This window comes from Anomaloglossus baeobatrachus, chromosome 5 (assembly GCF_048569485.1).
Source record: "Anomaloglossus baeobatrachus isolate aAnoBae1 chromosome 5, aAnoBae1.hap1, whole genome shotgun sequence".
Classification (NCBI taxonomy): domain Eukaryota; kingdom Metazoa; phylum Chordata; class Amphibia; order Anura; family Aromobatidae; genus Anomaloglossus; species Anomaloglossus baeobatrachus.
In genome coordinates, this window is record NC_134357.1 from 259,594,932 (window position 1) to 259,621,180 (window position 26,249).

At 44.2% G+C, this 26,249-nt stretch overlaps 1 protein-coding gene across 2 annotated transcripts in view; it reads left to right on the forward strand.

Annotated features, from left to right (window-relative positions):
• Positions 1-3,243: 3,243 nt before the first annotated feature.
• Positions 3,244-26,249, forward strand: part of LOC142311186 (glycine N-acyltransferase-like) — a 166,176-nt gene continuing 143,170 nt past the window's right edge. For both annotated transcript variants that reach the window (XM_075349377.1, XM_075349376.1), the window contains exon 1: positions 3,244-3,346. The gene's annotated coding sequence lies outside the window, so the exon portion shown is untranslated. The remainder of the gene's footprint in view (positions 3,347-26,249) is intronic.

The following is a 26,249-nucleotide window of genomic DNA, read 5'->3' on the forward strand; positions in this document are numbered from 1 at the left end:
CCCTTGAAAAAGAGGAGGCTATGCATTACAGAGCTATGATTCCTAAACCCTTTCTCCGATTTGGATGTGAAAACTCTCATATTGCAGCTGGGAGTGTGCACTTTCAGCCCATATTATATATATAATTGTATTTCTGAACATGTTTTTGTAAACAGCTAAAATAACAAAACTTGTGTCACTGTCCAAATATTTCTGGACCTAACTGTACATCTGGTTGTTTGCCATTTGTATTTAGCATGCACTGGTTGCACTTTACCTTCCAGCATGGGACATCTGCACTAGTCTCTTTATTATATCACTGTCTATTTGTTATGCTAGTAACATTTGACTATTATAGAAACTGATTTTGGTTATTGTATTACATTATTGATCCACCTGAACGGCCCGAAATTAACACCTTTTTCGCTTTGCCTCTCATTTGGGAAACCCTGTCTATGAATGCATTTTTCATATCCAAATTTCTGTAAAGCGCATGATTTTAATCCATTTAATAAAATGTATATTTTTATATCTATTATATTCATTGCTGTATCATTTTGATTCCCACGTATAGGGGATCACCTTCTCCTTCCCGCGGGTTTCTTTTAGAAAACTATACTTATTTGGGCGACACTTTTTTAAGGGGATTTCTGATGATGTATTAATTTACAAGGTGCAGTTTTTCAGAAGCACGAACTGGAAACAATGTACGAGCACAACAATGTACTGGGCACATCAAGGACTTATTTGCAATTTTTAATTCTGCAACATTCACTGCGTTTGACTCCATCGGTGGTTTCCAGAGACTAAATCATCACTAAATCCGTAGACAAATTCCCAAAGGGGTGTTATTTCCAAAATGTGGTTACTTGAGGGAATTTTTTCTGTTCTAGCACCAAGTGGCTCTGCAAATAGAATTTGCTTAGTATTCTAGGAAAATCTGTGGTCCAAAAATCAAATGGCATGCTTTCCCTCCTGATCCTTGTGGTACAGCCAAACAATACTGTACAGTGACATGTGGGGTATTGCCACATTCAAGAGAAATTTGTAACACATTATCGGGCCTCTTTTACCTTTTCCCCTTGTGAAAATTTCAAATTTGGGGTTAAAACAACATTTTAGTTGTTTACTATCCTATAGTATAAAATTTTGTGACACACCTGTAGTGTCAATATGCTCACTGCACTGCTGGATGAATTAATTGAGGTGTGAAGTTTGTAAAATAGGGTCACTTGTGGCGGATTTCTGTTGCTCTGGCACCTTAGGGGCTTTGCCAATGTTACATAGCGCTCATTCCCTTCCGAGCCTTGCCATGCACCCAAACAGTTGATTTCCACTACAGATGTGGTATTGGCATACTCAAGAGAAATTGCACAATCAATTGTATTGTGCATTTTCTCCTGATACTCTTGTGAAAAAAGCTATCTGGTTGAAGTAACAATTTTGTGGTAAAAATGTATTTTTTTGTTTTCACGGCTCAACGTTATAAAATTCTGTGAAGCACCTGGGGATAGAAGGTACTCACCAAATATCTAGAAAAATTCCTTGAGGAGTCTACTTTCTAAAATGGAGTCACTTGTGGGGGAGCTCCACTGTTTAGGTACCTTAGGTTCTCTCCATATACGACATGGCGTCCTCCAATGATTGCAACTATTTTAGTATTCAAAAAGTGAAATGGTGCAAATTCCCTTCTGAGCTCTGCAGTGCACCCAAACAGTTGATTTCCACCACATATGAGGTTTCAGCGTACTCAGGAGAAATTGCACAATAAATTGTATGGTCCATTTTTTTTCTGTTACCTTTGTGAAAAAAAGCTAGCTGGTTAAAGTAACAATTTTCTGGTAAAAATGCATTTTTTTTTTTATTTTCACAGCTTAACGTTATAAAATTTTGTGAAGTACCTGGGAATTCAAGGTGCTCACCAAACATCTAGATAAATTCCTTGAGGGGTCTAGTTTCCAAAATGAGGACACTTGTGGGGGATCTCCACAGTATAGGAATATCAGGGGTTTTCCAAATGTGACATGGCGCCCGCTCTCTATTCCAGACAATTTTGCGCTCTTAAATTCAACTAGCACTCCTTCTATTTCGAGCCCTGGTGTGCGACCAAACAGATTTGAGTACTTCGAGGGGTGCAGTTTTTAGAATGGTGTCACTTTTGGGTATTTTCTGTCAAGTAGGTCTCTCAAAGTCACTTCAATAATGATGTGGTCCCTACAAAAATGGTTTTGTAAATTTTTTTGGGAAAAATGAGAAATTGCTGATAAAATTTGAACCCTTTTAACTTTCTAACAAAAATTATGGTTCAAAAATTGTGGTGATGTAAAGTAGACATGTGGGAAATGCTATTTATTAACTATTTTATTTGATATAACTTTCTGGTTTAAGAGCATAAAAACGAAAATCTTGAAAATTATGAAATTTTCTAAATGTTCTCATAATTTTCAATATTTTCACAAATAAACGCAAAAAATGTCATCCTAAATTTAGAACTATCATGATACAATATGTCACAAAAAAAACTTTCTCAGAATCACTTGGATCCGTTAAAGCGTTGCAGAGTTATAACCTCATAAAGTGACAGTGGTCAGAATTGAAAAATAATTCCCTGGTCATTAAGGTGAAAACGGGCTCGAGGGTAAAGGAGTTAAAGGGAATGTCAGCAGGTTTGTGTCACATCATCTGAGAGCAGCACGATGGAGGCAAATAGATTCTGAATCCAACAATGTATCACTTAGATTAGTGGGTGCAGCCATTCTGACAGAATTAGAATTTTCCGATTTAGTCATGTAGCAGAGTCCAGAGTGCTGCCTCCACCCACAACAGGCTCTCTATAGAGATTGTACATTGACTGTGAGGTATTAGTCACAGTAGGGAGTGTGTTAGAATGCCATACATAATAAGTCCTGCTGCTTAAACCAACATAGTAAATAGCCAACAGATTGGACTGTGACAAGACAGGCAGCCTTGAGTTTCCTGTGTTAACTTTTGCAGCATTGCAAAAATCTCCATATAACAACCTGTTTTAGATTTCATTGGTTCATAATAGGAATACATGGTAATTAAATCAGAGTATTAGTTAACATTTTATTCTCATTAACCTGCCTAACATATTGATATGGGACTTCCAATGTTCCACAACGATTCTGCAGGGTCCCAACCTTAACTGACCTCCTATGTCTCTGGCCTCAGCTGCTTTACTTCTGTAGCCAACATGTTACAACACAACCGGAGTTTTGGCAGCCGTCTACTTCTGGCACCAGAGCAAGAGATCACATTGCCACTTGAGTCAACAAGATGAAAAAACAATTTTCCCTAAGCACCAAGCTACAGAGACGAGAACAGGAACAGATTTAGCGTTACCCAGGTAAGCCCGAATAGAGCTACGGTGGTTCATCTCTAGAGTCCGAATTCTGCTGTTTCATATATAGTAAACTATGTAGGGCATCAAATGTTTTTTTGCTTTTTTCAGAGTTTTTCATAGTATTTTAATTCTTCTAGTGAATTTAAAAATCAGTATTAATATTTCTGTATTGAGGTGCAATGTGCCTGCCAGTTTGAAGCTTGGTACACACTGCATTTGTGGCCACTATCCATACATGAACCCATTTTAAATAACAAACACATATGGCATGATGTACATAAAATAAATGGTAGATTCAGATGCATACCAGCCAGGTGGAGGCCAACACAATATACTTTTGACTTCTGTCTGATGACCAGGGGCTTTATAGTAATGTTAAACTATTTGCCAAGAGCCTTTTCAAGCACATAGGTTTATGTAAGTGCCCAGATGTATTGGGCACTTAATCTTACATTGGCATGCAGCTTGTAAGGCCCTGCTTATTAATTTTAATAGAAACTGTGTAATACTTGAGTTATTTCCATCTTCAAGCTCCTATTCCAATATATGGTAGGCGTAATAATAACAATATTAGCAAATACCTCCAATTAGAAATGTAGTATAGTTCTCCTGATATAGCCATGTCTCTTACCTCATCTGCAGGGCATTGCAGGTTAGGTATCCATGGTTACGACCACGAACAACTAACAAACTAACTGTCACTACATGAGTGGTCATAACCATTTATACCTAAGCTGCAATGCCCTGCATATGAGGTAAGATCTGGATCCAGCAACTCGGTAAATTTAAAAAAAAAAGAAAAAAAGTAGGAACATTATACTTACCGGTCTCCCGCGCGGTTGTAATTCTACTTCTGGGGTCTCTCATACTAGTTACGGGGCCGATCATTAGCCTTTAGACATGCACTGCTTCACTCGCCCACTAGCAGTCCCCACGTCTCTGACTGGTTGCAGTCAGATGCGCCCCCACCCTGTGTGACATCGTGTCTGACTGCTTGCAAACACAGATGCTATGTGCGTGTCTATATTGGTGTCAAAATAAAGAAATAAATTGGCCTAGGGTCCTTCTATATTATGATACCCCACACTGCTGAAGCATATGGCTACAGGCTGCAGCCCCCAGCTGTGTGTTTATCTTGGCTGTGTATCCAAATAAGAAGGACCGCATGCAGCGTTTTATAAAAAAATATTTACATAAATAATTTTAAAAAACAGCTTGCGGTCCCCTCCAGTTTTGATACCCAGCCATGATAAAGTTGATAACTGGTGGCAGCTATTCTCAGGCTGTGGAGGCCCATGGTTATTAGGCCCCCCAGCCTAAAAATAGCAGTCTGCAGCCACCCAAGATTTTCGCATCCATTCGATGCGACAATCCTGGAACTTTACCTGGCTCATCACGATTGCCCTGGTGTGGTGTCAATCGGGGTAATAAGAGGTTAATGATAGCTCACAGCTACCACTAAGCCCTAGATTAGTAATTGGAGGCATCTATGAGACTCCCTCCAATATTAATCTGTATGTGAAAAGAAATAAAACACAAAACATAGATAAAATTCTTCATTTCAATTAAAATACAAAAAACAACATCCTTTTTCATCCCTTTATTAACTCCAAAACACCCAGTTCCGCCGTAATCCTTGAGGTCACATGACTATTCCAGCTCTGCTACATACATACTGAAGTCACAACATACGGGCACAGAACGTGTCCGCATGCTTTGACTTCAGAGAGAGACTGACTAAGCCGCCGCAATGAGCAGTGACCTCACTCTGTTTATTTGCGGTTACAGCTGAAGGTTCCCATTGAACCCCACCTGTGAAAACAGGTAAACTGATCTCAGGTGACCACTTTAAACTCAGTGATCTCACCTCAGGTGAGGTCACAGTTCACAGACCTGCTTCTGCTGGCAGAAAACAGTGGGGGGAGGGCTCTGCCAAAAGATGCAGATTTGCTGCTGAAATTTTTTACACCATATTTCTGCACAAAATCAGCATCTTCTGGCAAAAATCGCATCAAAACACGATGTGGTTTTAATGTGATAGTGATGCGATTTTTTTTGCCAGGAGATGTAGATTTGGTGCAGGAATTTGGTGTAAAAATTTCAGCATGGTTTTGACACCATTTCAGTGCAATTTTCTGCAATGATGTGCACATTTGGTGCTGAAATGTCTGCACCAGATTTCAGCACCAAATTTGCACCTCCTGGCAGAAAACCACACCGGAAGTACATCAAAACTGTTTTTGTGTATATTTTTGCCAAAAGATGCAGATATGGTGCTTAAATTTATACACCATATTCCTGCACTTAATCTGTATCTCCTGGAAAAAAAATGCATCAAAACCGCAGCATAACACGTGCAGTTTTGATGCAAGTTTTTTGCCAGGAGATGCAGATTTGGTGCAGCAATATGATGTATAAATTTCAGCACCAAATCTGCATTTCTTGAAAAAAATGCACTGTATTCTGCCAGGAGATGTAGGTCTGTGAACTCAGTGACCTCACCTGAGGTGAGGTCACTGAGTTTATCTGTGGTCAAAGCTGTGCATCCTCCACTATGGTGAACTGTTGATAGGGTGTTCTTTTCCTTATAAGTTTCATTGCATCATCTGTAAACAACTGTTGCTTTGCATTGCCGAAAAGGTCTATTTTTGTTTCATCTGTCCACACAACATTTTCCCAGAAGGATTGTGGTTTGTCAAGGTACTCTTTGGCAAAGGTCAGACATTCCTTTTATGTCTTTTCTTCAGCAATGGTTTCTTCCCTGGCCTTAGCCAATAAAGTTCTGCTTGGTTTACTGTGCAGTGTATGGTACTTGTTGAAACCATGGCCCAAGACTGTTCCAGGTTGGCCATAAAGATGGATGTTTGATCTTTGGATGTTTGACCTGGTGTGTTTTCCACCATTCGCACAAACCTTCAAAGACATCTCTTGTCAATTTTCCTCTTTCCCCCACATTCAGGGAGGTTCTTGACGGCTGCATATTTGGCAAGCTTCTTAATAACATTGCGCACTGTTGAAACTGGGATACCAAGGTCTTTGGAGATGGCCTTATACCCTTTGGAAGTCTTGTGTTTACTAATAGCAGTTTTGATGTCCTCAGACAGCTCCTTTGTCTTCATCATTGTGACAAAGAAATAGGCATTACCACATGGCTTTTTAAAACACTAAAGTCATCATTCATTGGCTAATTCATGTCCCATGGGCACCAACAATTTATCACAAGTGATTCTCATTTGTGATTTGCCACAAGTGAGTCAAAATGCGTTTCTATACTTATTTAATGTAAAGGGCCAATACCAGCCTCACAGTAGCTTTAGGTTTTTCTATTTTTACCTCCAATTCCTTTTTGTTTTGAGTCATATAGGACCTGGACACCTCTTCCCAAAAAATAATTGTCCAAAGTGAACTACCCTTTCAAATAAGATTCCTATGTAATTTCTGCTAACTACCATACTTACCTGGTTTGCAAATCTCATACCATTACAATTAAATGCTAACCACAGAGCTTATATTTTGTGTGGCAGTACCTTTATTCAATTGATATCTTGTAGTTCTCGGAAAACCTCTATAATACTAAATTCCTTTCACCTAGTGGATTTGGCTTCCAGAATAGGTTTTCTAGTTCTTGGTATAATATTAAACTGCAATTGTGAGTGGATAATTAATCCAATTTACTATTATGACACAAGATACCTTCTTACATCTACATTATCATAGGACCAGGTCTGAAGCAGGTGAGTTGCCCACTGTATATATGCTTTCCTATATAACCTGCACTAGTATCTCTGCTCTGTAGTACATGTTATCTTGTATTATTATTATTTATTATTATTATAGCGCAATTTATTCCATGGCACTTTATAAGTGAAAAGGGTATACATAAAAACAAGTACAATAATCATGAACAATACAAGGCATAGATTGGTACAGAAGAGGAGAGGATCCTGCCGAAGAGGGCTCACAGTCTATAGGGGATAGGTGAGGGGACAGTTTGTTCTCTATCAGTATATGTATATATAGTGTATATAATTGGCTAACTCAAACCAATTTTATAAGAGATCTGATTGGTTAGAAACATTGTTGTTTAACTGCAGTTTTAGCTGATTAAAGCATTATCCCCCCAAAAAAAACAAGCTATCCCCTGGCCTACCATCAATGTGCCTCAGCGTGCTAACTGTATAGTGTGCAAGGAATCTAATTGCTCCCTGCTCCGCCTTTAAAAGTGTAAGTAAGCAGCTGTAGAGAGAGAATATAACTTGACTTTCTCCATGTAGTTGCATCATAATCATATGACCATATTTTCAAAGGTAACTAGAACTGGGTGATTATCAAAAGTAATTAAAATGGGATTTGTTTTTCATAGAGGGGTGTATGTATGGTATACCCTTATCTTCACCTGTACAAATGTTATCTTGATATTGTATTTTTCTTTTTATTCAGTAGTTATAGTAATAATAGTTTTAAGCACCAATGTAGTTGACGCACCCACGGGTTCTCTGGGGCTACCCGTCACTGGACTGCGGTTCTTCTCCTGGGTCACCACGGTGGCCTTGCCCAGTTCCGTGACCCCGGCGGTGTCAATACAGCTGGGGATGGGGACGATGGGAGTAGTTGTTCGTGATGCCACCTGTGGTATGCGGCTAATATGGGAGCCGCTACTGCGGGGAGTCTCTCTTTGCTGGGGTGGATGGGGACGCAGCTCAGGTGTTGCAGCTCTCCACAGGCAGAGATTGGCCCCAGGGAGGATGATAGGAGTGGTAGTTGCCTATGGCGCAGGGGCGCGATGCTGAGAGTGCTAGCAGTAACAGGACGACACAGAGGGTGCAGTTCAAGTTCTTTACTCATTGGAAGCACACCGCCGTTGGAGTACCAGGCTGCACTGTGATGGACTTTAGCCAATCCCGGATTCTTCGGAGGTCGAGGCCGGTGTTTCCTTCTGTGTGTCAACTTTCAATGGTTTCCCTCCACCCCAGCTCTTGGGCCGTGGAATGGGTCACGGGGGACTTCTGCACTCCCTGCGAACCCTGGGATCCCCTTTCTTTCCTAAGAACCCGGGTCGAACTTCCAGCTCCAGACCACAGGCCCTGAACATCCGTGTCTTTGCTTGCTTATCTCCTCCTGCATGCGACCTGGTGATTCCTGCGCCCGGTGCTAACTGACTACTGTGTGTGATGGCTCCTTAGTACCCCCCTGTTGGTGCCCCGCCTCCCGAGTTCCTTAACTAGTGGGCAAGAGGTCCCATACCTTGTGATGGCCACCCCAGCGCCTACCCTAGCTCAGTCCCAGTGGAAGAGCTCCCGTGTGATATGTTGATTGAGTATGTTGTTGGTTGTTTACTAGTGACGACCTCCTCCGTATCCGAGATGAATACTGCACTTCGAGTGAGGTGCAGTATCCTGTGGAGCCTGAAGCCGTAGAGGCGCCACATATTCTACAGCCCTTTACAATTTAGGGCAGGGGTCGTTAACCTTTTTGGCTGAGAGAGCCATGAATGCCACATATTTTAAAATGTATTTCTGGAAGAGCCATACTCACCAAGGGAGAGCGGTGGTGGTGGGGAAACTCAGAAGGCCCCAGGAGGCAGGGTAGGTGATGCTGTTGCAGGCTTGTGGAGTGTCATGGTGGCGGGAACCATTGATCTGCTGGCAGGCTGTTTGAATCTCCCACAGTTGACGAAATCGACTTTAAGAAAATGGCCCTGGTGTGTGCACAGATTGACACGATGGACTTCAAGAAATTAGCTGCGGAGTCCAATATGCCTACGCGCTGCCTCCGCAGCTATTTTCTTGAAGTTGATCTTGTCAACTGCAGGAGATTCAAAGCAGCCCACAGTCCGCCGGCTACTGCTAGCTCATCGCCGTGATAGTATTGCCGACCCTGTGCTGCCACTGCCGCTCTGGTAAGCCACATGCGGTTTGTAAGTCGCACCCCCATTTTTCCCCCCAAAAAAGTGCGTCTTACAAATTGGAAAATACTTTTTTTATTAAAGATGTCTCTGTGAGCCAGATGCAGTCATCAAAATAGCCACATCTGGCTTGCGAGCCTTAGGTTCCCGACCCCTGATTTAGGGTGTATTTGTACAAACAAGATAAGATATTACAGAATAATAACACATAGTCCAACACATACGAAAAGGGGTAACACAAACGGAAAAATTAAATTGCTTTTTGTGTAAGGTCCATCCATCAGGATAATAAATAGGAGCCTTCAAATTGTAACGCCTGCCTGGATCCACAGGCTCAGACTGGCTGTAATAAACAGGTTAGAGGAAAGCCGTTCACAAAGCAGAACCCCGAGAACCTGAAACCTTTACCCCTATACAGGGATTTGGAATTACACAGGGCCCAGGACATCACTGCCTGTGGTAGGCTGCAGTCCGATGAGAGTAGTAGCCAGGTAGGGTCAAACCGGGAAATGCAAAGCAGGGACAGAATCAGGCAGGCAAGGACGTAATCAGAAAACAAAGCAGAGGTCAAATCCGGATTGGGCAGTGAGGTACAAATACGGCAGGTAGGAGAGTAGTCAGAGAGCAGGCCGGGGTCAAAGCAGGAATCAATAATCAGAGCAGGGGGGTACCAGAGTCTAGCAGGAATGCAATCTATATCTGGCAATGACCAGCAGACAGAAGAGGAGACAAAAAGGGTGTGGTGTCTTCCCATTGGCTGAAGCTGAATTGTGGCAATCTTAGGTGGAAGACAAACGCCACCTACACTCAGCCAGTGGTACTGCAGGCACCAGGAAAACCAAGCCTAGTGGATGAGCGGAGCCTGCACCCACCAGAGCCACTGGCACGACTCCTCCCATTCATATTACATTTAAGAGGGGCTAGTTTAGTAAGAGGGAGACAGATTAGTAGAGAGTTGCAGTAGTCCAGGCAATAATGAATCAGACCCGTAGTTAGAGTTATTTCAAAGTCAAAGGTAAAAAAATGTTGAATTCTAGAGATATTTTTGAGGTGCAGATGTAATGACAAGCAAGTGATTGGATATAGGGAGTGATGGAAAGATCTGTATAAATATAACATCAACAGCAGGCGTGCTGCTTTGGCGTTATGGCTGAACTATACAAGGAGATGGCAATTTCAGGTTTAGGTAGATCAATAGAGGGAAGAAACACAAGGGGTTAACTTTTTGACAAATTGAGTTTTAGATAGAGGGAAGACATGATATTAGAGACAGCAGACAGATCTCTGGTATTTTGTAGTAATGCGCTTGTGATGTCAGGAGAGGAAATGTATTATTGTAAATAAGCACTTGCACCTTGTCCCCCCCCCCCCTTCTCATCTCATTCTGGATTGTAAACTCTCACGAGCAGGGTTGTCTCTTTTTTCCATACTCTAATTATTGTATTTTCCGTAACTGTTATTTGTTTCTATATGATCCTTCTGAATTGTAAGGCGCTGGGAAATATGTTGGCGCTATAGAAATAAAGATTTTTTTTATTATTATTATTATTGAGTATCATCAGTATAGAGATGGTACTGTAATCCAAATCTGCCAATGGACTGTCAAATAGGGGCCGTGTGTACAGACAAAAAAAGGGGCCTAGTACTGAACCCTGAGTAACCCCAGCAGCAAGAGGACGAGAAGAACTGATAAATGATACACTGAAGAACAGTCAGAGAGGTAGGAGGAGAATCAAGAGAGAACAGTGTCTTTAAGGCAGATAGAACAGAGTATGGCGAAGAGAAGCCAGTGGTTCACAGTGTCAAATGCTATGACAATCAGCAGGGAGTAGTAGCCATTTGATTTAGCTGCTAATAGATCATTAATGACTTTAGTAAGAGCAGTTTCAGTAGGTGTAAGGAAATCAAGGCCTAAGAAGGGCCAAGAAGAGAATTATCTGAGAGAAAGCGAATTAGATGAGAGTGGACAAAGTATTCCAGGAGTTTAGAGATAAAGGGCAAATTAGGGACAGGTCTGTAGTTGGCAGAGCAGTTCTAGTCGAGGGATGTTTTTTTCAGTAATTGGTTTATGATGGGGTGTTTAAAGCTGGAAGGACCTGAAGAGAGAGGGACGGTAAATATTTTAGTTAGGTAGAGACAGCCAAGGAGAGAGACTGAAGAAGATGTGAAGGAATAGGCTCACTAGTAATAGGTGCAGGTAATAGGGCAAGAAGAAGACTTGTTCCTCTGCAACTGGTTCAAATATGGAAAGTGAACTTAATGGCATGCTGGAGGTAAAAGGAGCCATGGTTTTGGCAACTGGGAGATATTTTCCTGTAGTATATGATCATTTTTTTTTAAATAATTGTCCAAATTGTCAGCATTGAGGTTGATGAATAGACCAGCACTTTAGAACTGAGGAGTGAGTGAGAGGTGTTAGGCGTTTAGGATTGTTGGATAGTGATGCAGCACCCCACGGGGCAGGTGGTTAACCTACTCGTTGCCGGGCCGTTGAGTGTCGGGTCAGGCGATGTCACGGGTAGCCTTGCCCAGTTCCGTTGCTCTGACGCATGCAGTCAATGGAAGGGAAAGTGGGGAGTTGGTGAAGTTTATCATGATCATACAAGCTCCATACATACTCATACAAAATAACACTGAGACAGACTACAGAGTATAGGTTGGAAAGAATTTGCCATTTGTTTATTATTAAGGGTTACCAAATAACAGGTATATAAACCATAACCAAACATTACCATAAAAAACCAAAACCAAATTCAAGGAGCTAATTACCATAATCCACCCAGAGCCTCTGGGCGATTTTTCCCCCTCTAATATAAACAAATGACAAAACAAAACAAAAGAACATAAAAAGGGGGCGGGAGGGCGGGGCAACTTCTTCTTTGATCTTCAGCTGTGACTGGCACAGCTGACCAAAAACCCACTCTTTTATAGGGAAAAGCCTTCCCGCACAAAAATTGAATCACCAATAAATAACCACCAAACACCCGCGCGGTGTGATAATTGGCCAAAGCCACACACCCGCGTTACTAGGCAGAAAATTACCTCATAACCTCACAAAATATTATATACATCCACGCAGTGCTCCGATTGGCCACAGGCCTCACACCCGTGTTACTAGGTAGAAACTACCTCAGGACCTGTATGATCACGTTAATCCCCCAGCTAGTTGCTATGGGATTTTTCATGATCATACAAGCTCCATACATACTCATACAAAATAACACTGAGACAGACTACAGAGTATAGGTTGGAAAGAATTGGCCATTTGTTTATTATTAAGGGTTACCAAATAACAGGTATATAAACCATAACCAAACATTACCATAAAAAAACAAAACCAAATTCAAGGAGCTAATTACCATAATCCACCCAGAGCCTCTGGGCGATTTTTCCCACACGGACACTAATGCATCATTAGTGTCCCCCCACCCGGCTACCCAGTCAATTCTCAACCATACTCTGTAAGCCCAGGTTAAAAATATCGATCCCAATATCAGATAAATGTACCCCATCTGCCCTATAGATGCCTTGCTCAAAACCTTCCAAGTCAATATGCCTAAAGGACGACTCCCCAATAGAAATTAAAAATTTTGCCAAAACCCTATTAATTCGCTTTCTAATCTCCATAAATGAAAATTGGGATCCACACCAAACCAATCTGGGGATAATTTCAGAAAACACCAACGCTGTTGAAGGAAAAATATTTTTAACCAAAATAATGTCTCTCCTCACTCGAGCAAGAAAATCAAGAGTTCTCATTCTTCCCACGTCATTACCTCCTACATGAATGATTAATAAATCGGGAGTTGGGTAATACGCAATATACCTTCTCAGCATAGCTATAAGATGCTCCCATTTCATGCCCCGGCTGCTAAGCCAAAAAACATTAACCTGATCAAGTTCGAAATTAAGATTTTCAGTATAAGTCCGAGCAGCAGCGCGTTTCTGGGCCCAGTAAATAAACGAGTGGCCAATGATCCATACAGTCAGTGGCTCTGTAAATAAAAATAATTAATTAAGCAATAGCTGAAGCCTTACATACAGTTTATACCGTCCCGATGTCCACCTCCCCAACTTCATAATTTTCCCCTTAGTTAATCCCAAGCTGGCTGCCACCGTGGCAGCCCCAATTCTAAAGGAATGTGACGATATTTTCAGATCCTTCTTTCCCAAAAATGACAAGCAACTTTTCAACATTGCGTTGAACTGAAATTTCGTCGCTGGGTCACCAGAGCTATGAATAAATAATGCTCCCGACACCGGAGGGCGGACACTCAGCCAATGCCGAAGGTTAGCAATCGGACATACGAGTGAATCAGGAATGCATGAAAGCTTAATCAAATGACCCTTCTTAAATTGATCGGTTTTAGAGCTACTAACAGAAATAAAACAGTGAGATCTAAAAACCTTCACGTCCTCAACTAATAACCCGCTAACCGCTTTTTTACTATGAGCCACTAATTCCGAAATCCGCAGTGCAGCGAAAAAAGCAATAACAAAAGCGGCACGAAACAACAAAGTCTCAAAAGCATCCCTACAAACCGACTCCAATGCAACCCACAGCTCTTCTAACAACTCCATCGAGATAGGCCGTCTATTATCACCTTGAACCGATCCCTTCTTGAGCCCTTTAAAAAACTGCCTCACAGAAAAAAACGAAAACAGCGACTGAAAAACCCCAGATTTTTAGAAAAAATGAAATACCCGACACCGCTTTATGCAAAGCCGAAAAGCTGCTCCCTCCCATTAGCTCAGAGTGTATGTAAGTCCAAACATAAGACAACTCACCCCTGTAACTATCCCAACCTCTAGCATCACAAAACTGCTTCCATTTATTCCATGCCGCAGCATAAGCTGCCCATGTATTTGGAGCAAGAGAATTCTTTATAAAACCTGAGATTAAATCCCTAGAATCTGAAAATAGTGCTCTGGACAAGCCACTTCTACCTATCCTTTCTCTTCTCCTTTTCTCAGCCCGGACAACCGCTGTAAAAAAGATAGAGAAGAAAACCCGGTCCGCTCTTGAGTCAATACTGCCTTCAACCAAATGTTAGATCTCAAACATTGAAAAACAATTTGCCTCAGCACCCTGGCTGACCAAAGACATTTGGATGACAGCGTATTCACTGCAAAAACCAAACCTTTACTGCTGGAACAAAGACATATCCTCTTGTTAGCAAGAACCCCACCCCAAAGAGATACGACTACAAAAATTGCAAATAGCTCTAAAGCTAGCTTTTTTTTAGTCAAACCGACAGCTAGCCATTCCTTTGGCCAAGCAGCAGCAGACCAAGTAGTACCTAAAGAAACTAAAAACCCTTGAGAAGCATCTGCAAAAATACGAAGACCCAACTCATCAGAGGAACAAAACTGCTCCTGCATGCAGCTAATCCCATTGAACTCGCCCAAAAATCTCTTCCAAACTAACAGGTCTTCCCTCATTTCCGCAGATACCCGAATATGTGCCATAGGAGAACTTACACCCCTAATACTGTGATATAGCCTGCGGCAAAACACCCTTCCCATGGGAATAATACGAAGTGCAAAATTAAGCGATCCTAACAGTGACTGCAATTCTCTAAGTGTGACCTTTTTCTTTGACCCGATATTATCAATTGAATCTCGCAGCTGCCTCAACTTGTCCTCTGGCAAGCTGCACTCAAACAAAGCAGAATCAATTGCAATACCCAAAAAATCCAGCTGCTGGCAGGGGGATACAGTTTTTTCGCCGGCCACAGGAACACCAAAATGATTCATAAATGTCAAAAACGTCTGCAACATCTCAAAACACAAGTCAGAATCCCTGTGGCCCACGAACAAGAAATCATCCAGGTAGTGCAGGATCCCGCCAGCCGGCACAGCATCCTGCACTACCCAATGTAAAAATGATGAAAAGCTTTCAAAATAAAAACAAGATAGTGCAAACCCCATTGGCAGACACTTGTCAAAGAAAAAATCCCCCTTAAAGTAAAACCCCAACGAATTAAAACCAGATGGATGCACCGGTAATAATCGGAACGCCGATTTTATGTCAGACTTTGCCAGGAGAGCTCCGCGACCAAACCGTCGCAGGAGCTCCACTGCCATATCAAACGATGCATACCGTACAGATGCATCCCTGGCATCAACTTCGTCGTTCAGCGACCCTCCCTGTGGAAAAGACAAATGGTGTATAACCCTAAAACTGCCAGCCTCCTTCTTCGGCACTATTCCCAAGGGTGAGATTCGGAAATTAAAAAATGGAGAAGAAAATGGGCCCGCTAGTCTGTCCATAAGCAATTCCTTTGCAATGTGCTCAGAGACAGCTTGAATATGCGGCCTAATAGAAGGTAAATTCCTAACCACTACACAACCCTGACCCAAAAAAGGCGGTACGAAAAACCCATGCTCAAAGCCATTAGTTATTATGCTGGCTTTCAGCTTGTCTGGATACCGTTTTAGCCACGGGAGCATTTTTCCCAACTTCACCGGAGTCTGTGCTTTTGAGAAAAAGCTCCCGTGGATTATTTGACTGCTGACCAGCTGATACACTACGCTTAAAACACCTCACCATGGGATGTGAACCTCCACAATTCGAGCACTCATGTTTAAACCTGCAGTTGTTCAGCCACTTACAGGCTGATTCATTAAAAGCAAAGCAGACTCCTTTCTTCAACTGCAGATTAGGAGCCTGCTTTGCCACTGTGTTCCTCTGCGGTAACATAAGATTTAACCATAATCCTACATCCTTTTCCCCCCACTTCATATTAGCATGAACTGCCATTTTTTGTCTAAATGACTCGTCATAGACAAGCCATGCAATTCCCCCGAAATTCCGGTAGGCTTCCAATATCGCATCAATATGCTGGAACAGCGCACTGCAATCTCCAGGGAACCGCTCACCCAACACAGAAGCATAGATTGCAAACACCTGCAGCCAGTTGTGAAAGGACTTGTACGTTTTTTTCTTATCATTGTCCGACTCACCCCTGGCCTCAGACCCCGCAATCCGTGCAGGCAACAGTGAAAATACATCTACATATTCTTTATTCCAAATCTTCTCCTTTACAGCTCCAGTCAAATAGAACCCCAAAGGAGAAGATTGACATGTCAGTGCTTCTTTGTAACAGGTTTGTGGAATACCCTGCACAAGCTCTTGTGAATCTACATGCAGCACTGGCTGGGGGGTAGCTAACCTAGCACCAGTCTGCATAAATTCTGAACAAATACTGTAAATGAAGTCCCTAACATTATCTACACTAGCTGTGTGTGAAAAAGGGGAATGTGAAAATGAGGTCTCACCATTCCTGTAGTCCCGAATCTCTCTCCTGGTGCTGGCATCCGATGGCTGGGAGGCAGCGACCGATGATACCGGAGCGGCAGGCCCAGGAACCCCGCAGGCCTCGCCGCTGTCGCTCGCGGAATCCTCCGAGGTCCAGGCCTGTAGCGCCGCCGCTGCAATGGAGCTCTTTTGCAGCAGCGACGGCATGCTACGGCCCGCGACAACCTCTTCTCCAGGACCATGGACAGCGGCAGCCCGACCCACGAACTCCGTCACCGCCGTCGCTTCTGGATGACGCGACCTCCGGACATCACGTGCTGCCGCCGCGAAGTCGCGCGAGACCGATGACACCGCTCGCGTGGATCTCGCGCGACCGCTGCTTCCGCTTCCTCCGCTTCTTCCGGATCTGCTCTCAGGCTCTTGTCTCCTCGATGCCGCCGCTGCTTTCTTCCGGACTTCCGCAGGCGCCGCTCCAGCCTTGCCGCTCCTGGACCTCCTCTCCGACCCCGGTGGTGAGTACGCCTCCTTCCTTTTCCTCGACCTCCGAGCCATGCCGACGCCTTCTTCCATCGCCGCGACCGGGACCGCTGCCGCCGACACTTCTCCCCTCTCCCGCTGCTCCGATTCTTCAACTCCGCCGTCCCCCAGACAGGCACGCATCCACTGGACTCCGTCTTCCTCGCCGGCTCTCTGGATCAGCTGCTGAAGTAAGACCTCCATGGCAACTTCTTCTTTGATCTTCAGCTGTGACTGGCACAGCTGACCAAAAACCCACTCTTTTATAGGGAAAAGCCTTCCCGCACAAAAATTGAATCACCAATAAATAACCACCAAACACCCGCGCGGTGTGATAATTGGCCAAAGCCACACACCCGCGTTACTAGGCAGAAAATTACCTCATAACCTCACAAAATATTATATACATCCACGCAGTGCTCCGATTGGCCACAGGCCTCACACCCGTGTTACTAGGTAGAAACTACCTCAGGACCTGTATGATCATGTTAATCCCCCAGCTAGTTGCTATGGGATTTTTCATGATGCCATTTGTGGTACGCGGCCAGGGAATAGCTGCCACTGCAGAATTTCTCGCCGAGGTAGGTGTTATGGCAGCCAGGATAGTATCGCTCCCCACAGGCGGAGCGGGCCCCAAGTGGATGATGAGGGTTATAATGGCCATTGGTGTCTAAGCGCTGGGCGGCGATGCCGGTAAGGACAAGCCGACACAGTCACTGTGGGTTCAAGGTGTCTTTTACTCACAACTTCAGTTGCCAGCCTAGTAGTACTGGTGACTGCCGTTATGGGCTCTGGCCGGTCCCGGATTCATGGGAGGTCAGAACCGGTGCGGTAGTCTGTGGGCCCTTCCTTGCTACGCATTGTAGTGCGGGTCCCTGTGGCTTGAAGCACTTAGGGTCCCTTCCGTACTAGGTAGAGTACTGTTCCCTATGCCAGTAGCGGGGATCCCCTTGAGTCTGACCGTGATCGAGGCCCCGGAATCCTATGTGCCACTTGGTTATGGCAAATTGTGTGGTCGGAGGAGCATGGAACCCCTCTGTCTGGCAGAGTCTGATGATGCAACGTGGAATTACACCCTAGGGTGGTGCACCCTGAACTGCGCTGGCCCCAAGAGAACTAACACGTTATCCCCACAGCGACCATTAAACTCCTATGTCCCATAGGAGCTACCGGAAAAAAACGTCTGCTCACTGTGACTCCTGGAGGAGAACTCCCTAACTATTGCTGTGTGTGGCTCATCACTCTCCCTGGTGCATCTTCCCCTACACAAGTCCTAAGGTAGTGGATTGGGGCCCCTGTTGTGATGGCATCCTGTAAATGCCACACTGTAGGTGACCCCTTTGGTACCCGACCCTAACCCAGTCCCCAGTGGGAAAGGGGTAAACCATGTGTGCATGTGGTTGTGTATGGTGAAACCGGCAACAACCTCCCTTAAATCCATGATCAGTACTACACCCCGGTTGGAGTGCAGTACTCTGTGGTGACCAGAGCCTTAGGGGCACCACAATAACGCTATTGAAGTAAGCTTGTTTGGACAGTAATGTGCCTTCAAAAAATGTTTTTCAGAAATTGAAAAAAGTAAAGTATTAATATTTTATTACATTTTTTAAAAATAAATATATATATTTTTTAATGGTTTAAAATGTAAAAAATAATTGAAAAAGTTTGATATTCTCCATTTTTAAACAATAGGGGAAGCAGCTGCTGAAACACATTGTCTGATTTCACTCCTCCCTATCCTTCTGGGTGTTTGCAAAAGGATATGGGAGAATGAAGTTTAGGATCACAGTGCGGAGCCAATTTTTGGTTACTGCAAAGTGATATTGACATATGGAAAATGTCACCAAGGACAGCTGGCAGCTCTGATTCTGTTGGTGCTGCTCACCATATCACAGACTGGGATTTGATACGAAAAGTGTACCACATACTGTGATTAGATACGCGGACTGTATTACACGCTAGGATTAAATACAGGCCTCAGTGTTGTGTATCATAAAGGATGGGATTGGATACAAGACTCAGCAGAATGTATTACACAAGATGGAACTGATACGCAAGTATATCATGCAGGGATTAGATACGTGATTGTATGACATGCTGGGAATAGATATGCAGAGTTACAAATGATGGGATTAGATACAGGGCTCAGCACAGTGTATCACACAGGATGAGATTAGATACGTGTCTCCTTCAGAGACTGACATAGCAGAGCAGTGTAAGTGTTCAGAACACAGCAGTGTGATGTTTACACTACTTTACTCTGAACATTGCGGTGACAGTGAGCGCTGATCAGCAACCTCATGCATTACTAACATCAGGTGCTGATCACTGCTCACTCACCAGAGATACTCACCTGATCCTGGACGGGCAGTTCACGCATCTCCTGTCATCACTTGCATCCCAGCCCCTCCTGTCACCACTTGCACTAAACACTGTGAACAGGTGGAAATTGCTACGCCTGAGCTTAAAAGAAATGGCATCCATCTCCTCCCACATCTTTGACTTGGACAGCCCAGAGGGCATGCCAGGTCACAGCTGGAGGCAGCCACAATGCAGGAGATGCAATCAGACACTAATCACAATCTCCTATGCTCAGGTGCTGTTGTACTTGAGGTGTGTATGGGTACTGTCTCACAAAACGACGTACCAGCGATTCCGACCAAGATATGACCTGGTCAGGATCGCTGGTGCGTCACTACATGGTCACTGGTGAGATGTCAATCAGGCAGATCTCACCAGCGACCAGCCACCAGTGATTCTGCGCATGGTAACCAGGGTAAATATTGGGTAACTAAGCAAAGCCCTTTCCTTGGTTACCCGATATTTAGCTTGGTTACCAGCGTACACCGCTTAGCGCTGGCTCCCTGTACACGTAGCCAGGGTACACATCGGGTTAGTAAGCAAAGCGCTTTGCTTAGTTTCCCGATATTTACCCTGGCTACGTGTGCAGGGAGCCAGCACTAAGCAATGTACGCTGGTAACCAGGGTAAATATCGGGTAACTAAGCAAAGTGCTTTTCTTGGTTACCCAATATTTATCCTGGTTATCAGCGTACGCTGCTTACACAGAGTCAGTGGTCTCCCACTGTCAAACACGCCGATGTGTGCTGCCCAGCGGGAGACCAACGAGCAAAAAATGAACCAGAACAGTGTGTAACGATCAGAGATTTCACAGCAGGGGCCAGATCGCTGCTCAGTGTCAAACACAGCGAGATCGCTGATGAGGTCACTGGTACGTCACAAAACCTGTGACTCAGTAGCGATCTCGCTAGCGATCTCGCTATGTGAGAAGTACCCCTAAGTGTTGTGCTCAGACATTTACACACCAGCAAATGAAAATGGCAGCCTCCAGTGGCTACAGAAAAAAATAATAAATAAAATATTGTAAAAACACAACATTTCATTTTGTATTAAAAATAATTGATTATATAATCAATAATTATTAATACAAAAATAAAAATCACGTCACCTTCCCTTTAAGCATGAACTTGGATGAAATCTTCAGCTAAAAGTGATTTTCTCCAGTAAGGCACAACTAGAGCACCGCTGGAGAAATTGTGTTTGTAGCATGTTCCAGGGTTGCTGCCCTCTCTCCTGGGGTGTTCTGGGTGTAGTGGGTGCAGCTTCATAAAGTAAAGGACACTTTTCAGTGGTTTATTATAATGTTTCAGAGCTGAGTTATGACTAGAGATGAGCCACCACCCTAGTGTTTGAGTTCGGTTCGGTTTGTCGAACGGCGGGTGCGTTCGTCGAACCCCATTGAAAACAATGGCAGGCAAACACAAACACATACAAACACATAGAAAACACCTTCTAAGGTGTCCAAAAGGTGACAAACAACTCAGAAGACACCACAAACACATGGAAAAGTGACAAGTACATACAGTGGCATGCAAAGGTTTGAGCACCCCTGGTCAAGTTTACTGATATTCTGAACAATTAAGCAAGTTGAAGATGAAATTATCTGTAAAAGCCAGAAAGTTAAGGATAACACATCCTCTGCGTTTTAGAAAAAAATATATATATATGAAACATTTCCTTTATATTTTAGGTAAGAACAAAAAAAATATTTTCATCTTTAACATTTTAAAAACTACAAAAATGAAAATGGGCCAATGCAAAAGTTTGAACACCCTTGGAGATTTGTGTGCTCAGATAACTTTGACTATCATTTCAGAACTTAATTAGCCTGTTAGGTTTGTGGCTTGTTCATTATCATAGTTAGGAAAGGGAAGGTGATGCAAATTTCACAGCTTTATAAAAACCCAGCTTCCTCTAACCTTGTGCAAATAAAACAGCAGCCATGGGTTCTCCAAAGCAGCTGCCTAGCACTCTGAAAATCAAAATGGTGAAGGCCCACAAAGCAGAAGAAAGCTAGAAGAAAATAGCAAAGCATTTTCAAGTTGCCCTTTCCTCAGTTCGAAAAGTAATTCAGAAATGGCACTTACAGAAACAGTGGAGGTCAGGATAAGGTCTGGAAAACCAAGCAAAATTTCTGTGAGAGCTACTCGTCGGATTGCTAGAGTGGCAAATCAGAACCTTCACTTCACTGCAAAAGTCCTTCAGGAAGATTTAGCCGACTCTGGAGTTGTGGTACATTGTTCTACTGTTCAGAGACACCTACAGAAAAATGGCCTTCATAGAAGAGTCATCTGAAGAAAACCTCTCTTGTGTCCTAACCATAAAATTTAGCATCAGAAGTATGCAAAATAACATCTAAACAAGACTGATGTAGTTTGGAAACAAGTCGTGTTAACTGATGAGGTTAAAATAGAACTCCTTGGTCACAATGATCAAACCAAATGTTTGGGAAAAAAAGGAGACAGAATGTCATGACAAGAATATCTCGCCAACCATTAAGCATGGGGGTGGATTAATCATGCTTTGGGTTGTGTTCTATCCAATGGCACTGGGAACATTTCACGGGTAGAGGGAAGAATGGATTCAATTAAAGTTTAACAAATTCTTCAAGCAAACATAACACCATCTGTAAAAAAGCTGAAGTTAAAAAGAGGATGACTTCTACAAATGGATAAGGATCCTAAACACAATTCAAAATCCACATTAGCCTATGTCAAAAGGTACAAACTGAAGGTTTTACAATGGCCTTCACAGTCCCCTGATCTGAACATCATTGAAAATCTGTGGCTAGACCGCAAAAGAGCAGTGCATGCAAGAGGACCCAGGAATCTTACAGAACAAAAAGACTTTTCCAAGCAAAAAAGCATGAAAATCCCTCAAACAAGAATTGAAAGACTCTTGGCTGGCTACAAAAAACATTTACAACCTGTGATACTTGCCAAAGGGGGTGCTGCAGGGTACTAACCATGCAGGGTACCCAATATTTTGCATTGGCCAACTTTATTTTTTGTTGTGAATTTAAAAATGTAATATATATATATATATATATATATATTGTCTAAAATGCAGAGGATATGTGTATCCTTAACTTTATGGCTTTTACAGATAATTTCATCTTCAACTTGCTTAATTGTTCAGAATATCAGTAAACTTGTAAACTTGACCAGGGGTGCTCCAACCTTTGCATGTCACTGTAGCCTATGCCAGTCAGAAGTTGAGGCCCACGGAGAGGAACCCAGAGAATTATAGCTCCTTCAAGTTGGAGTTCCTGACACTTGTATGGGCCGTGACAGAGAGGTTCAAGCATTACCTTGCTGCTGCCAAATAAACGGTGTACACGGACAATAATCCGTTGACTCATCTGGATACAGCAAAGCTGGGAGCCTTGGAATATCGCTGGGTCACAAGATTAGCAAATTATGATTTTGTTATAAAGGACAGGGCTGGCCGCAAGAACACCAACGCAGATGTGCTGTCCAGGATGCCCCATCTTTTCGATGATGGGAGGGATGAAGATGACCTGGAAGAAGTTGAATTGCCTGTGTTCCATCAGCCCCCATCTGTGGAGCGGCCTCGACCATGTGCCCATCAACAAGAAATGACCTGTAACCGATTGCCTCACCATGGCTGGTAGGAAGCCCAGGACAGGGACCCTGCAATCAAATTAGTCAAAGCGTTGCTGGCCAGAGCTGATGCCCGTCTTGAACCAGGTGCCCCAGAAGAGGCCAGAAAATTGTGGCAAGACCGGAGTTGGCTTTATCTTCACCAAGGCAAGCTATGCAGGAGCTTAACCAACCCTAAGACCCACGACAGGATCTGCCAGATCGTGGTACCCCGGGCGTATGTCCCAGTGGTGCTGGAAGCATACCATGACGGAGCTGGGCACTTTGGATGGAAGAAGTTGGAGATGTTGCTGAGAAGTCGCTTCAACTGGATAGGAATAAGACACTCCATAGAAGCCTGGTGTAGAAATTGCGGTCCTTGCACCAGTCAGCCAGCACCACTTTAGCCGATTGTCACCAAGCAGCCCCTGGAGATTGTGGCTCCGGACCATGTCAAGTTGACCCCCAGCAGAAGTGGGTATACGTATGCGCTCATAATGGTCGACCATTACTCACGGTTCTTGGTGGTGGTGCCCTTTAAAGATTTGACAGCCAGCACTGCGGCAAAGGCATTCCAGGCACACTTCTGTAGGCTGCATGGGTACCCCGACCGAGTCCTTACGGATCAAGGCCCTGCATTTGAGGCTGAAATCTTCCAGGAGTTCTGCAGTTTGTATGGGTGCAAGAAGATACGTACCACACCCTATCATGACAAATGGGATGTGTGAGAAGATGAACCACCTGGTGATCAATCTGCTGAAAACCCTTCCTATTGAGGAGCAGGACCAGTGGCCTGAAAAACTGCCAGACCTGGTAGATATCTACAACAACATTCCGGTAGGATCCACCAAGTGCACCCCGGATTACCTGATGAGAGCTCAGCCTGGACGACTTCCAGTGGATTTGGAAATGCAGGTTGAATTGCCTGAAACTTACGCGCCTGGAGAGGATTGCGACTCACGTCGCCAGATCCAGTACCAGCAGATTAAGAACAGGAAAGGCTTACTGACACTGCACCCACTCCAGCACCTATAGTAGCGCCTGTACCCTTGTGACGCACACGTAGGGTCCTACCAGCAACAACTAGCACTGAGGGCGACGAACCTGTAGAGAGTGTTGCCATACCACCAGAGGGGGGTGAGGGTCCAGAGTTAAGGAGGTTGACCCGGGTTAAATTTGGTCAGCCTTCTATGGACGTACAGAGAAGAGTGTTACACAAAAAAATAAATGTTGAAAATTCTAGTGGTTTAATGATGCCATAGAAATGTTAGGTATCGGTGCTTTCGTTTGTTGTTTTCCATAGTTTATTATTTTTTATATAGAAAATGTTAGCAAATAAGTGCCTAATCAACCGGTTTTAATGAAAAGAGTAAGAGTTACCAGATTTCCGAGAAGATTGCTAAGATGTGTACACCCGGTACATGGACTCTGTTAAGTTTATATATAATAAAAATGGACCACGGTCACAGGACTGGCGTGACCAACACAAACTTGTGTTTTGTATATAGTTGCACCTCCTGTGCCCACCAGAGTCGTCTAACACAACGCCCGGGACCTTAACCTGGTCACTGACCCACCATAGGTATGTAACAGGTCAGGTTATTTGGGTGGCGAGTTAACGGGATCCGGGACATTGGGACTGGACTGTCGTGGGTAGAGGTTGCAACGGAGCAGGTTTAGTCTCCGCTACCACTGAAACCGGTAGCGTCCCACTGTTGAGGAGATGAACTCTTTAAAATGTTAGGAACGTTTAAGTGACAAGACTCCCTGATGTGGGATGAAAGTGTGAATAAAAATGTTTAACCTTTCTTACCTTTTTTCTACAGTTTGAAAAAAAAAAAATAAACCTCTGATGTCCTATAGCTTGGGGACGAGCTACGTTTAACCACGGGGGAATGTGACACCCTGGCATATCAGGTAGTCACAGGGTATTGTGCAATCTGCCCTTCTGTACAGTATCCAACTCCTCCTTGGTTATGGGTCCCTGACCTTTGGTTTTGCCTAGAACAAGCTAATCAAAATCCTAGGAACACACTGCACCACACCCACCAGACACACCAGTGGCTGACCTGAGTGGAATAGGGTCGCCCACTTGGGGGGTTGGTTAGGGGGTCAGGAGTGTTAGGAGACAGTCAGTGAAGTAGTGACTCTCGAGAGGAGAGGTCAGGAGCTGGACTCCTTGAGACTACTAGGTGGCAGACGTTGGTCTGGGCCTGGTAGGAGCTGGACCCTGGTCGCAGGGGATCATAAGAAGGGGCACGGATTGTCGAGGAGGACAGCCAGTGGCCTTGTACCATCACCGGGCAGGGGCTAGGGCACGACCGGGTACATGGACCCTAGGTCAGGAAGGAGCTTCAGGCGTCCTGACAATTTACCTGACGAGGATGGAGCCTTCAACATCCGTTCTCCACCCGCTCCAAAATCAGGGTAATCTAGCGCAACGAGGGGGATAGGACTTTCCCACTACACGGTCCAGAAAATCCCAAGCGTGAACCCTGAGAGCAAGCTCACCCAGTTAGCCATACTGGTAAGCGGGACCCGATTAATTTTACACTAAAGGGACCAACCAGAAGACTACGTGCCAAGGCAAAGGTCACAGACTAACAGGCAACACCAACAGGCACGAGTTCCAGGCATGATCCCTCTCAGCGGCAGCGGTGTCCAGAACTTTGGTTTACCACAGTTGTCGGTGTCAGCGTTTTTGGACTGAGTGAGTACGCAAGTGACCCTTACCATCCTAACGGCACCTCCCCGTCACCATCATCGAGTCCTGGGGCATCCCCCCTACCCAAAGAGGGGTTAAACACCTAGCTGCCCACACCATCACCACTGGGTACTCCCAATCGCAACGGCGGTACTCCATCTTACCACGCACCACAGGTGGCGTCACGAACTTCAACCATACCATCCCATGTAAATATCCCCCCTTTTATCCGAGTGGCCGCGCGACCCAGACTCTCAGTTCCGGAGACCCCTCAAGCCACCGCGGATCCAGATCCGAGCAGCCTGGCTGCTTACACGGTGACGGCACACAGAAGCATGCATAGGTCCTTGATCTGAGTTCATTCCAGCAGCGTGATCTGCCCACCCCTGGATCTCGTTGGCCCAGGCTATACGTCATAACGTATTGCACCAGGGCTCGGCGGTGCTGCCACAGTCGCTGCAACATGTGGAGAGTCGAATTCCAGCGTGTCGGCACATTGCATTTCAGCTGGTGAACCGGCAGGCCGAAAGACTTCTGGAGTGATGCAAGTCGTACAGC